This window comes from Crinia signifera, chromosome 4, assembly GCF_055691185.1.
Source record: "Crinia signifera chromosome 4, ASM5569118v1, whole genome shotgun sequence".
Classification (NCBI taxonomy): Eukaryota; Metazoa; Chordata; class Amphibia; order Anura; family Myobatrachidae; genus Crinia; species Crinia signifera.
The window spans coordinates 110,755,509-110,766,367 of NC_139220.1; the positions used below are offsets into that span (position 1 = coordinate 110,755,509).

At 38.9% G+C, this 10,859-nt stretch overlaps 1 long non-coding RNA gene across 1 annotated transcript in view; it reads left to right on the forward strand.

Annotated features, from left to right (window-relative positions):
* The window catches only part of LOC146072390 (uncharacterized), a 69,959-nt gene extending 67,534 nt beyond the window's left edge, over nucleotides 1-2,425 (forward strand). Inside the window, exons 3-4 of the long non-coding RNA XR_014473104.1 lie at nucleotides 974-1,108; nucleotides 2,338-2,425. This is a non-coding gene — a long non-coding RNA (uncharacterized LOC146072390). The remainder of the gene's footprint in view (nucleotides 1-973; nucleotides 1,109-2,337) is intronic.
* Nucleotides 2,426-10,859: the final 8,434 nt, after the last annotated feature.

The following is a 10,859-nucleotide window of genomic DNA, read 5'->3' on the forward strand; positions in this document are numbered from 1 at the left end:
ATCATCACACATGCAACTTATTACAAAGCAATAATTTTCAGATCAATAGTTTTGCATGATACAAGTTCAAAGCTTTAAAAGTGCATTTCATTTACAAGGATCTTGCACCACTGCTGGAACAAAGAGTATAAAGAGCTGCCACTCCACTAAAGTTATTTTAAGATGGTTAAAGGTCCTTCGCCAGGTATCCAAACTTTAACCAAATCATTGGCATGGAAATATATCTGTCGACAGAAAAATGTTCATATAATGAGGAAGCAGAACAGCTTTGAACAGAAACAGGGCAATGAATGGTCTGGAACTAAATGACCCATTCAAATGCCATCTCAAATGTAGGAGGAGATTTATCAAAGCTTGTAGAAATAAAGAGAGGAGGGATACAAGAACAAAACAATCATCCCCTAACTGTCATTTTATATGCTGTGTTTGAAAAATTACAGAAGCTGATTTTTATGGTTTTCTTTAGAGATAAAGTACTAGCCAAACAGCTACTAACTGCTGTATGTTACAGGCTGTAGTTTTAAAAATGGCAGTTGGTTGGTACTTTATCTCTGTCCATTTTAACTCTCCAAGACTTAGTACATTTATCTTTATCTCTGTTCATATTTATCAGAGCATTAATAAATATCCCCCATAGTCCACATTCATTCCTGATACCACATACCTATTTGACTAAGCAGGAAATCATTTTCCCCAGATTTACAAATAGCCCAATATGATGCCAATTCAGTATATATGTGTTAGTTAAGGACCTGTTGCTAAAATTAAAAGCCCTTTTAACTTTGTGGTCTATTCATTGCTATACATATAGGTTACATATTAAAAATGTAATTGCTTGTAAAAAAAAATGAACATTGATTAATGCAGATATTACTTTTTAAAATGTATTACTCTACTTATTTAATATCTCATATAGAAATATACTGAACATGTGACTGTGATGAGCTTTACTTAAAGGAATTCTTTCTTACAGAACACATCCGTTGCAGAGATCTCCTGCAGAGCAGTTAAGTCTCTGGAGACAGTTTGTAAAGGCGAAAGTGTCAATTTTCAAAAACTGATAAAAGCCCTTTCTCCGTTGAGAAATGACTCTCAGTCTGAAAATGATGTAAGTATTATTTATCTACAAATAACAATAGGAACAGCTATAGATGTATCCATTTCTCCTAACTGTGACACCTCCCACGTTTTACAAATTAATTAGTTAATTACATTTTTATTTTATGCTAAAACATTTATTTGGGTATAAATAGTAAACGTTTCTGAATTATAGTGTTATGAACTGAGGTTTCTTTACTGAAATGTATATTTTAAATTCAAAGTCACATAGAATTATCATCACTTTAAAACTGTTCAGTTGACTCAGTTGACATTTTTAGTCTGGCCTATAAGTATATTCTATTTCCATAGGCTACTCCACTACCCCTTCCTCCTCCCAGTATAGACTTCTCACTTCTGTGATGTCAATATTAAAAACGTGTTATGTCCTTGACAAAATAAATAGTCATCAAGCATTCACCTCATACATAGCAGAATAAATCAGCACTTCCACCTTACCTAAAATGCTCTCAAACAGCATTTAAGTGTTGATGTTCTATGTTTTTTTTTGTGTTTTTATATCTTAAAATTGACAGTAGTAGGATATAATGGTTAGTAGGATTTAATGTACCAAAGTAATGTACATTAATAATGTAGCATTTATTAATTACAAAATTGTGAGCAGACTTTGTTAAACAAATTGAATAATTGATTAACCAAACCTACACCTACGCAACACAACACTTAGTGATTTGTTCAGGTGACCACGTATTAGTTTTGGTTAATCTAATAATTAAAAAATTCATCTTTTAATAATCTTTACTTAAAAAAAAATAATGCCTCTATGGGCGGTGTTCACTGCTGCCGGTGAGGAAGTTTGTGCAGAGAGGATGGCTTGTTTTTGGCGAGGATTGCTGAAAACATGCTATCCTTGCCATCAAACCACCTTGCCAGCTGCTCGCTGTATTCAATGTTCCAGAGAAATCCTCACCATCAGAGGACAGCGGGGATTCCCCTCACCTGTGAGGTTCGTCACAAATGCAGTGACCCAGCTGCATTTTGTGGTGAGCCCCGTCTTTTTGATGGCCGCACTCGCCATTACCACCTCACTCAAAGAACCTGCGAGATCGAAACATCAAGTGAAGGGGGGTCAGTTGTATACTGAGAGCGAGCTTTCGGCACTGCTCGCCGTCATAGCTCGCCTAAATGGCATTGAATATACCCCTTAATGTTTTTTGGTAATTAATCTGAATAATTGTTGTATATATGATATTGATGGATTTTTAACTTATTTTGCAGATGAAGTGCAGCATTAATTTTCATGAAGAGCAAGATATACTTTCAGTCATCAAATCTCTTCTCTCTTACTTCAGATACCGAATGTTGCACAACTATTTCGACTGATTGATTGCAAAGTCAGCAGAAGTAGTTAATAAAAAAGACTTAACTAAATGTATTCAAGTATGCTTTATAAAATATAATACTATAATGTTACACTGCAAAGTATGCAATTAGAAAATATTTATTTTATTAAAATTTAAATAAATGTTTTTTTTTTTCTATAGCATTAGTATAGTCTTTTAATGTTGCTACCGCTAATAATCTACAAAAGTTTGAGGGTTCAATTTTCTAAATGTAAAGGTGCACATACACGTTCCGATGCGGGCGGTGCGATCTGTGCTTTGAAGTGCGCGCTCCCGCGGCACTTCATCGCACAGTACAAAAAATATGTGCTGCACATACTTTTTGTACTTGCTTTTTATCACATCACATTGCATGCACAACGCATGCACAAGGCATGCAATGCAATGCGTGCTAGTTAAGCTGAAAATGCACGCCCGCATTGGGATGTGTATGGCCACCTTAAGAAAACATGTACTTACTTATTACTTTAAATATATTTACATTTATTTATTAATTATTTAACCATTCCACAATTTTGAATATAAATAACTGTTTAATTTATTTAAAGGTCTAATTTGTTTATTTAAATAATATGGGTTGTTTATTATTAATAATAATAATAATAATAATAATGGAATATGCTATAGGAACATTTTTTAGTACTTTAATATCATGTAATGCTATAATATATTTGTGGAAATCAGAAACTGGAACTCATTACTCTGACATTTTTTGAGAACTTGTCCAATAAAAAAAGTCCTGTTTCAGTATTGCCATTAAGTACAGTATTATCCTTTTGTCAAATGCATAACAGGACATATTATTTTATTTATTTCAAAATAAATATCTGTAAATTACATATGTGTCATTTATGCGTTAATAATACTAAAGATATGAAAGCTCACTTGTAACTTACAGTTGTTGTTTGCTGTGTTTTCTGTGTGATATATGCTGCTTTCCCACTGCAGACCCGTTTTAAGTTACAGGTAATCTTAAACGGTATTTAGCATTCCCACTGCAGCAGATTACAGTTTTAAATGCCATTTAAGTACCATTCCCATTGCAGGTAAAACGTTTTAGCTCTTCAAAACGTTTTTACAGTACAAATGAGTGCCTGTGACTTTAATGGGCTTTTCAGGGTTGTGGGGAGTGTCACAACACAGGCAACAACCAATCGCTTGAATTGTAGCCTGTTTACATTAAGAATACCGTTTAAGATGCATTCCCATTGCCTCTTAAACGGTAGATTACCGTTTAAAACACTGCTTTTAAAACGGGTTGAAATACCGTTTAACTTTAAACGGTATTTCAACTCTGGCGCTTTCCCACTGCAGCCTTAAACGGTATTTTGCCCTCAAAAATCGGCAATATACCGTTTTAAGGCTGCAGTGGGAAAGGGGCATAAGACTGCAGGCCCATACGGAAAAAAAATAGTAAAGAAACATTTACAATGCAAACCTCTTTACAAATACAGTAACTACTGTATATATTGTAGAAGATAAATAGTTGGTAATAATTCTTATGTTACACATAAACACTATACACATACTCTATATTTTCTTCAAATGTTAAACATATTATTCCTGATTACATCTGGGTGATCATATTTTAGCATGTTTTAAGCTTTTATTCATAATCTCAGCCTTGTCTTTAACCATTTATTTTCTTATTTACATAATCTATATTTTCAGTCCATTTATGTTACTTTTTTTGGCTTACTAAGTCCTTATCTTGGAATTTATTGATATTACAACTCTTGTGCTAAGAACCATATTTTGGATCTCACTTAACTACAATTTGCCCTATTCTAATTGATACTAAGGGGGAAATTTACTAAAGGAAATTTGTAAAAAAATAGGTGTATTTGTATCCAGAAATACACTTATTTTTGACATTTACTATCCCGAAAATACGGCAATTCGTATTCGTATTGATAGCACATCAATCCGACTACGAATTGCCGTATTTTCGGGATAGTAAATGTCAAAAATTAGTGTATTTCTGGATACAAATTCACCTATTTTTTACAAATTTCCCCCCAAATGTATTGTTTAGAAATCATTTTGGAGGGATTGTTATAACAAACTTTTCATACATACTAATTAAATGTGCATGTTTTATTTACTAAACTTCTTTTGCTGCCTTACTGTATAACTAAGAAGTATGTAAAACTGATTAGTTAATAAAACAACATCAGAATGATTGGATCATGCAACTATTGGTTTAAGAAAATTTAAAACGAAACAATTTAAAAAAAATGTTTTTTTGAGGAATGTTTCACACCAAGTATATAGAAAAGCTTACACTAAGTGGGAGCTGGTAATTACAAAACAATGGATGAAACCGTGATTATAAGGAAAGAAATAGAACTTCAGAATACTGTATGAGCATGATGCAATATTAATTAATCGAGCAAGGGAATCACCCCCATTGTACAGTACATCTTTCCTGCAATCATGCCAAGCAGCCCCTCTTGTCACCGGGCTGTCTTAACAGCATTGTAGATCCGCGTATGAGTAGACAAGAGGACACTGAAGGTCGACATGCATCAATGTTGACATGGGGTTAGGTCAACAAGGTCATTAGGTCGACACAAGCATTAGGTCAACGTGGGGAAGGTCGACATGAGGTTTTCACTTTTTTTTTGTCCCTACAGTTAACATGAACATCGTAACGTTGCACCGCATCCACTGCCCATGCTTCGGGCACAGTGCTTCGCTGCGCTCCACACACTATTTTATTCTCCCACCTTACCCTAGTGGAAGGAAGGGCAGGAAATACCACCTGTCGGCACATGTCAGCTCAAAAAAATTGAAAAACCCCATGTCGACCTTTTGACTGTCGACCTTCCCAATGTCAACATAATGCATGTGTCGACCCAATGACCCTGTTAACCTAACCCCATGTTGACCAGTTATGTCAACCAATGCATGTCGACCTTCCTCTTGTCAAAATAGTGACCATATAACGCAGAAGCAAATGCAGTGCACAGGGTCCTCTACCCACCTGTTCATGGTAACCAATTAAAGACATATCATCACATGCCCCTCCTGCTTCCATATCGTGAATGGCTGTCAGCACATTGGTGAATAGCTCCAGCCATCCACCAAACAGCTTGCTGACATTCATTCACTGTCTGGCTGCAAGCTGGCAGTGGGTAGAAAATGCTGCCTTGCCGGTCTGATTACCACCTGCACCTGCTGAAAGGTCCCTAGAATTGTGGGACCCTAGGCAGCTGCCCAGTGTGCCTATACAAGAAAATGTCCCTGAGGGCTGCTGAAAGAGAGTGGTGCTGGCAAGGGACCAAAATAGATACATGCTGCAGACACATTTTATTAGCACTTTTACACCTAAGAAATAAACGAGTAGCGTTATATTGTGGCAATGGGTATCTATATAGGGATTGTGGTATTTGGATTATACCTTACCAAATACTGAGACCAGAACAGCATTACAATTATATATAGTATATGAGACTCATAAGTAGGGCTGTGTAAGGAAGCTGCATTTGATGTGCAACAGAGATAGTATATATGGCTTTGCATATAATTCATTACTTATCTAGAATCTTGCAATATATGACAGCTGAATATATTGCACAATGGTACTTTGAAAAATGTGAAAAAGCGACTTATGCCATGTTTTACACTAACAAGTAGACCCCAAATCTGGCACCCCCTTCTCAGTAAAAATTAGTTCCAAGATCTGACATCTTTCTCCTTCATTTAAAATCAGACCGCAGATCTGATAGAATCCTTTAATTATGATCATATCTCATACTTGTCTATTCCCCTCCTCACTCAATTATAATCATACCCAAACCCACAACTGGGGCGAGGCATGTTTTAAATCTGTCTCCTTCCTAAATCACTGTATAATAAACAATCTCAAATCTGACAACATCCTTAATTAAAATCATATCCCATAATTGCCCCTCCCCCAGATTAAACAACCCTTATTTTAACTTAATTAATATTATGTCCCAAATACTGATCTAATAACCCTTCTTCCTCAGTTAATAGTATGACCCAGTACTACCCCAGCTAAGCCTGACAACCCCAATCTCCTTTAAATAATATACAGTAAGTTCCCAGTTCCTCAGACCTAATAACCCCGTTTCTCCCTCAAATAATATAATGTTCCTGTACTGCCCCACAGATGTAATAATCCTCATTCTCCCTAGATTAATATAATATCCCAGTACTGCCCCACCCCATACCTAACAATTTCTTTATCCTCAATTAATACAATGTCCCAGTACTGCCACCCAGATATAATAACTCCCCCAAATGCAAATACTGTCCTCCCAATAAAAAAAATATTTTCAAATGGGTGTTGCCCAACACACACTCACCCTCCTTTGACTTTTGCAATCCGTTCCGGGAGAGAGCAGCCATATTCCATGGGAGGGGTCACGGAGAAGGTCACCTGGGGGCATAGAGATGCAATTATGTCATCATAGCATGCTGCCATTTTACAATGCCCACATTACCAGCATTGTAAAGCGAAGGGTGAGCTAAGATGATGCAATTTACCACAAATTGTGCCATCGCCCCATCTACTTCTTCCATCGGAGCTGAGGAGGTCAGGGTGAGTAGCTGATGGTAGGAGTGAGTCGTTGAATGGGAGATATTTCTAGACAAGAGAAACCACACAATGGGCCTGATTCTGGTTCACTCACAAAAGCAAAATCTCTCTCTAATGGATAAAACCATGTGCACTGCAGGTGGGGCAGATGTAACATGTGCAGAGAGAGTTAGACTTGGGTGGGGTTTGTACTTCAAAATGATATCTATATTGAAGTGCAAAAATAAAGCAGCCAGTATTTACCCTGCACAGAAACAAAATAAGTCACCCAAATCTACATAGGAACATAGAACATAGGGCCAGAACCACTATTTCCTGATTGACATGAAATCCCTAAGGAAGGTATGATGGCTTTGTCTGCAGGACAGCGCTGTCTTCATGGAACACCAGAAATGGGGAATGACATGACAAGGCCCCCAAATCTGATACCCTCCTATCTGAGGCGATAGCCATCAGAAAGACTACCTTGGCAATAAGCTATTTTAACTCCACTGAAGTCAAGGGCTCAAATGGAGGTTCTGAGAGCTTCCAAAACCACCAATAGATCCCAAAGGAGCCATGGGAGGGGTATATGGAGGTTGAATCCTGAGAACCCCCTGAAGGAACGTACCTACATCCGGTAATGTTGCCAATTGTCTCTGGAACCAGACTGATAGTGCAAAGACCTGAACTCTAAGGGATGCCAAACACAAACCCTTATCAAGGCCACTCCGTAGGAAAGCTAACAGTCTTGCTACTTTATTATTATTAAAATTATTTAGTGTCATAAGCTCTCGCATTGCACCAAGAAAAATAAGTGTGCCACACCCTATAGAGTATTCGTGCCGAGGCCGGTTTCTGGGCCTGAATCATCATCTTTGCTACCTTTTCTGAGAAACCCTTTATTTTTAAGATGGCTGTCTCAAGAGCCACATCTTCAAAGCTAACCTCTTCAGATCCGGGTGCAGACACAGTCCTTGACTGTAACAGAAAAAAAGGAGCAGCTGACAGATTAAGTAGATCTGTGAACCAATGTCTCCTGGGCCACTAGGATTAGGCTTTCCCCCTTCTTGTTTTAGCTTTCGGGGTACTCGAGGAAGAAGTGACATTGGCGGATAAGCATATGGAGGATGAAAATTCCATAAAGTTTATCAACTGTTGTTTTATCCACAGATGATCTTTCATCAGCCAATTCTCCGCAAATGATGTATATCTTTTTAAAACTTTATCTGCGGATCCCAGATACCAATATATGTACAAACACCTGAAAGTGATACAAAATCTAAGGAGTACACAAGCACTTATTTGTTCGCTAAGGAAGTAGAACAACAGCTATAACACGCACGATATTATCACAGTGGGAGTATATAGAAAGAGTGATACATACAAGAATGAGTATGAAAACAAGCACTCAAATGATGATAAGAAATAACTCTTCTCTAGAAAGATAAATAAAATGAATCTCCCCTGTAAACAGGAAACAAATAAAGACACATAGAGGACACTGACAACCACATAAATATATTAAAAATGTAAAAATTGAATTAATTATATAAAAAAGATAAAAAACTTTTCTTACATATCCGGAAACATTTCACTCATAGGACAGTACCTATTTTAAATACTATTGAATTAAAATATTGAAATTTAAATTTAAAAATATATACAATCTTTTCAACTCATCTTTGTGCACCAACAAAAAAGACATTCTTCTCTGTCCTTTTTTCTATTGCTGCCATGGAGGATACTATATTGTTTAGTTCTTCCCCAAAGAGGACGTCGCCTGAAAAGGGTAACACCTCCAAGGCTCATATAGACTCCGCATCCACCTTCCATGAACGTAGCCAGAGCATACATCTGGCTAGCACCGAGACCCCTGAGACCTTGTCTACCAATTGACTGGCATCCATAATTTCTTCAGTGATGTATGCAGTCGCCTGTTGCACGTATGATAGAAACGCCGTGCATTCCTCTGATACCTCCTCCAGAAATTCAGCCTCAATGACTTTCGACCAGTCCTGCACCACCCTTGCCATCGGCGCCCAGGACGTTGTGATAGTGGGTCTTTCAATTGCAACTGCCTTCAGACACTGTTCTAGATGTCTATCTGTTAGGTCTGTGACTGGCAACACTGGGGTTTAACAAGGCGGGTCACATGGGAGTCTGCCCGCGGTGGGTTCTCCCATAACTTGCAATCCTAAAAAGGGAGAGGATACCTAGCGGCTACCCTTTTAGGGATTGGGAATTTTCCCCCCGGGGTTTTCCAAACCACTGTCCTGATCATTAGATGATCAGAATGTAGGATCGCCCACTTTACGTGATTTAAATACGTCAACCTTCCGTGCCACCAATGCCGCTTCCTCTTTGTCACGATCCGGAGTCTAAAGAACATTTACCTTTCATCTAAATGCCTGTCCAGACTTGCTCTGAGGTATACACCTTAATAGACTTCAGTGCAGTGATCTGGCTTTCTCTCACATGACATTCAGAAACCAAAACCTGTCTGCCTGATTCTGACATCATCCAGCTGGGTCCAATCAGCCCCCCCCTGATTCCTATAAGTATGCTGGGGAAATGGTCTAGAGTTGTCAGTGCAATGGTGTCTACAGCCTAAGTAGCATCTAAGGATCTGCTCCTGTGTTATTCAGCCTCCAGACCAGTGCTATTGTCATCTCCAGCACAGCCTGACTCCTGGCAGTTCTGCTGCATTCTCTCCTGCTGATTCCAGTCAGTTCTGCTCCTGCAGTTACCACAGTGTCTATCTGGTTCACCATCGGTTCACCATCGGTTTGCCATCGTTTCACCAACGTTGTCAACAACCACTGCGCTTCCCATCCACCTACAGCTCTACTACCCGGTACCATCTTCTATTACCAGACACCCTTCAGAGAGTCATCATCGATTACAGCCACCATCGGTGACCTAACATCGAACAGCTATCATCATCGGTGTACTTTCTTTCAGTGACTGTGTTATTGGTACTATCCCGAGCTACATACTTACCTGCAGTGCTCCATTGTTGTCTCCGACACACCATCGATGTTCAACATCGGTTTCTGCAAAGTGAACCTCCAGAATCCAGATCACTGTGATATTGTGTTATTGAACATTTCTAGTTACTGTATTGCTGGCTCCAGTCCAGTCCTCATCATCTCAGTGATGTTTTGCTTATTTCCAGTCTTCTGAAGTACTTACCTGTCTATATGTGCAAAACTCATTAAACAACCAAGTTTTCATTTTACCTCAGCCTCAGTGTCAAGTCAGTCCTCAAGTGTGACACTCTTCTTTAGAGTGGAGTACTTCTGAGGTAGGGGAACCTGACACAGAACAAAAGAGAGTGCTTTTTCTTATTTCTTCTTTCCCCTCTGAGGTGTCTGCCTCATCATCCTCAGCCCCCTCCCCCTTTTGAGCCACCAGGGACTGGGTCAGTGAAAGCATTGTGTCCGACAATGAGTTGTCACACCCATGGTGGGGCCACTTGCATTACAGGTGCTGGTGCTGAAGGTGCAGGACTTATGATGGGTGTCAGCCTGTCCCCTAGTGTGCCTAGCAACTGAGTAAAGGCCGTCCAAGGAGGCTGTTGAGCCTGGGAGGCTGATGAAGGGCCTGCAGGAGTATGGCATTTAGCATACATTCCATCATGCCAACTGTCCTGATCAGAAAGTCCCACTGAGCATGCAGTGCATGAATGCAGCATTGGGGAATCTGTCTGTTGGTGTTCCTGCTCACTAGCCATGTTAGCAGTTAATTAGGAACCCTGGTCACACGTGAGGCCCTATGCCTTGACAGTGACCCGCTAAGCATGTGACTAGTGCTACTGCTTCCCCAGTACACCTGTCCTAGGAACACAG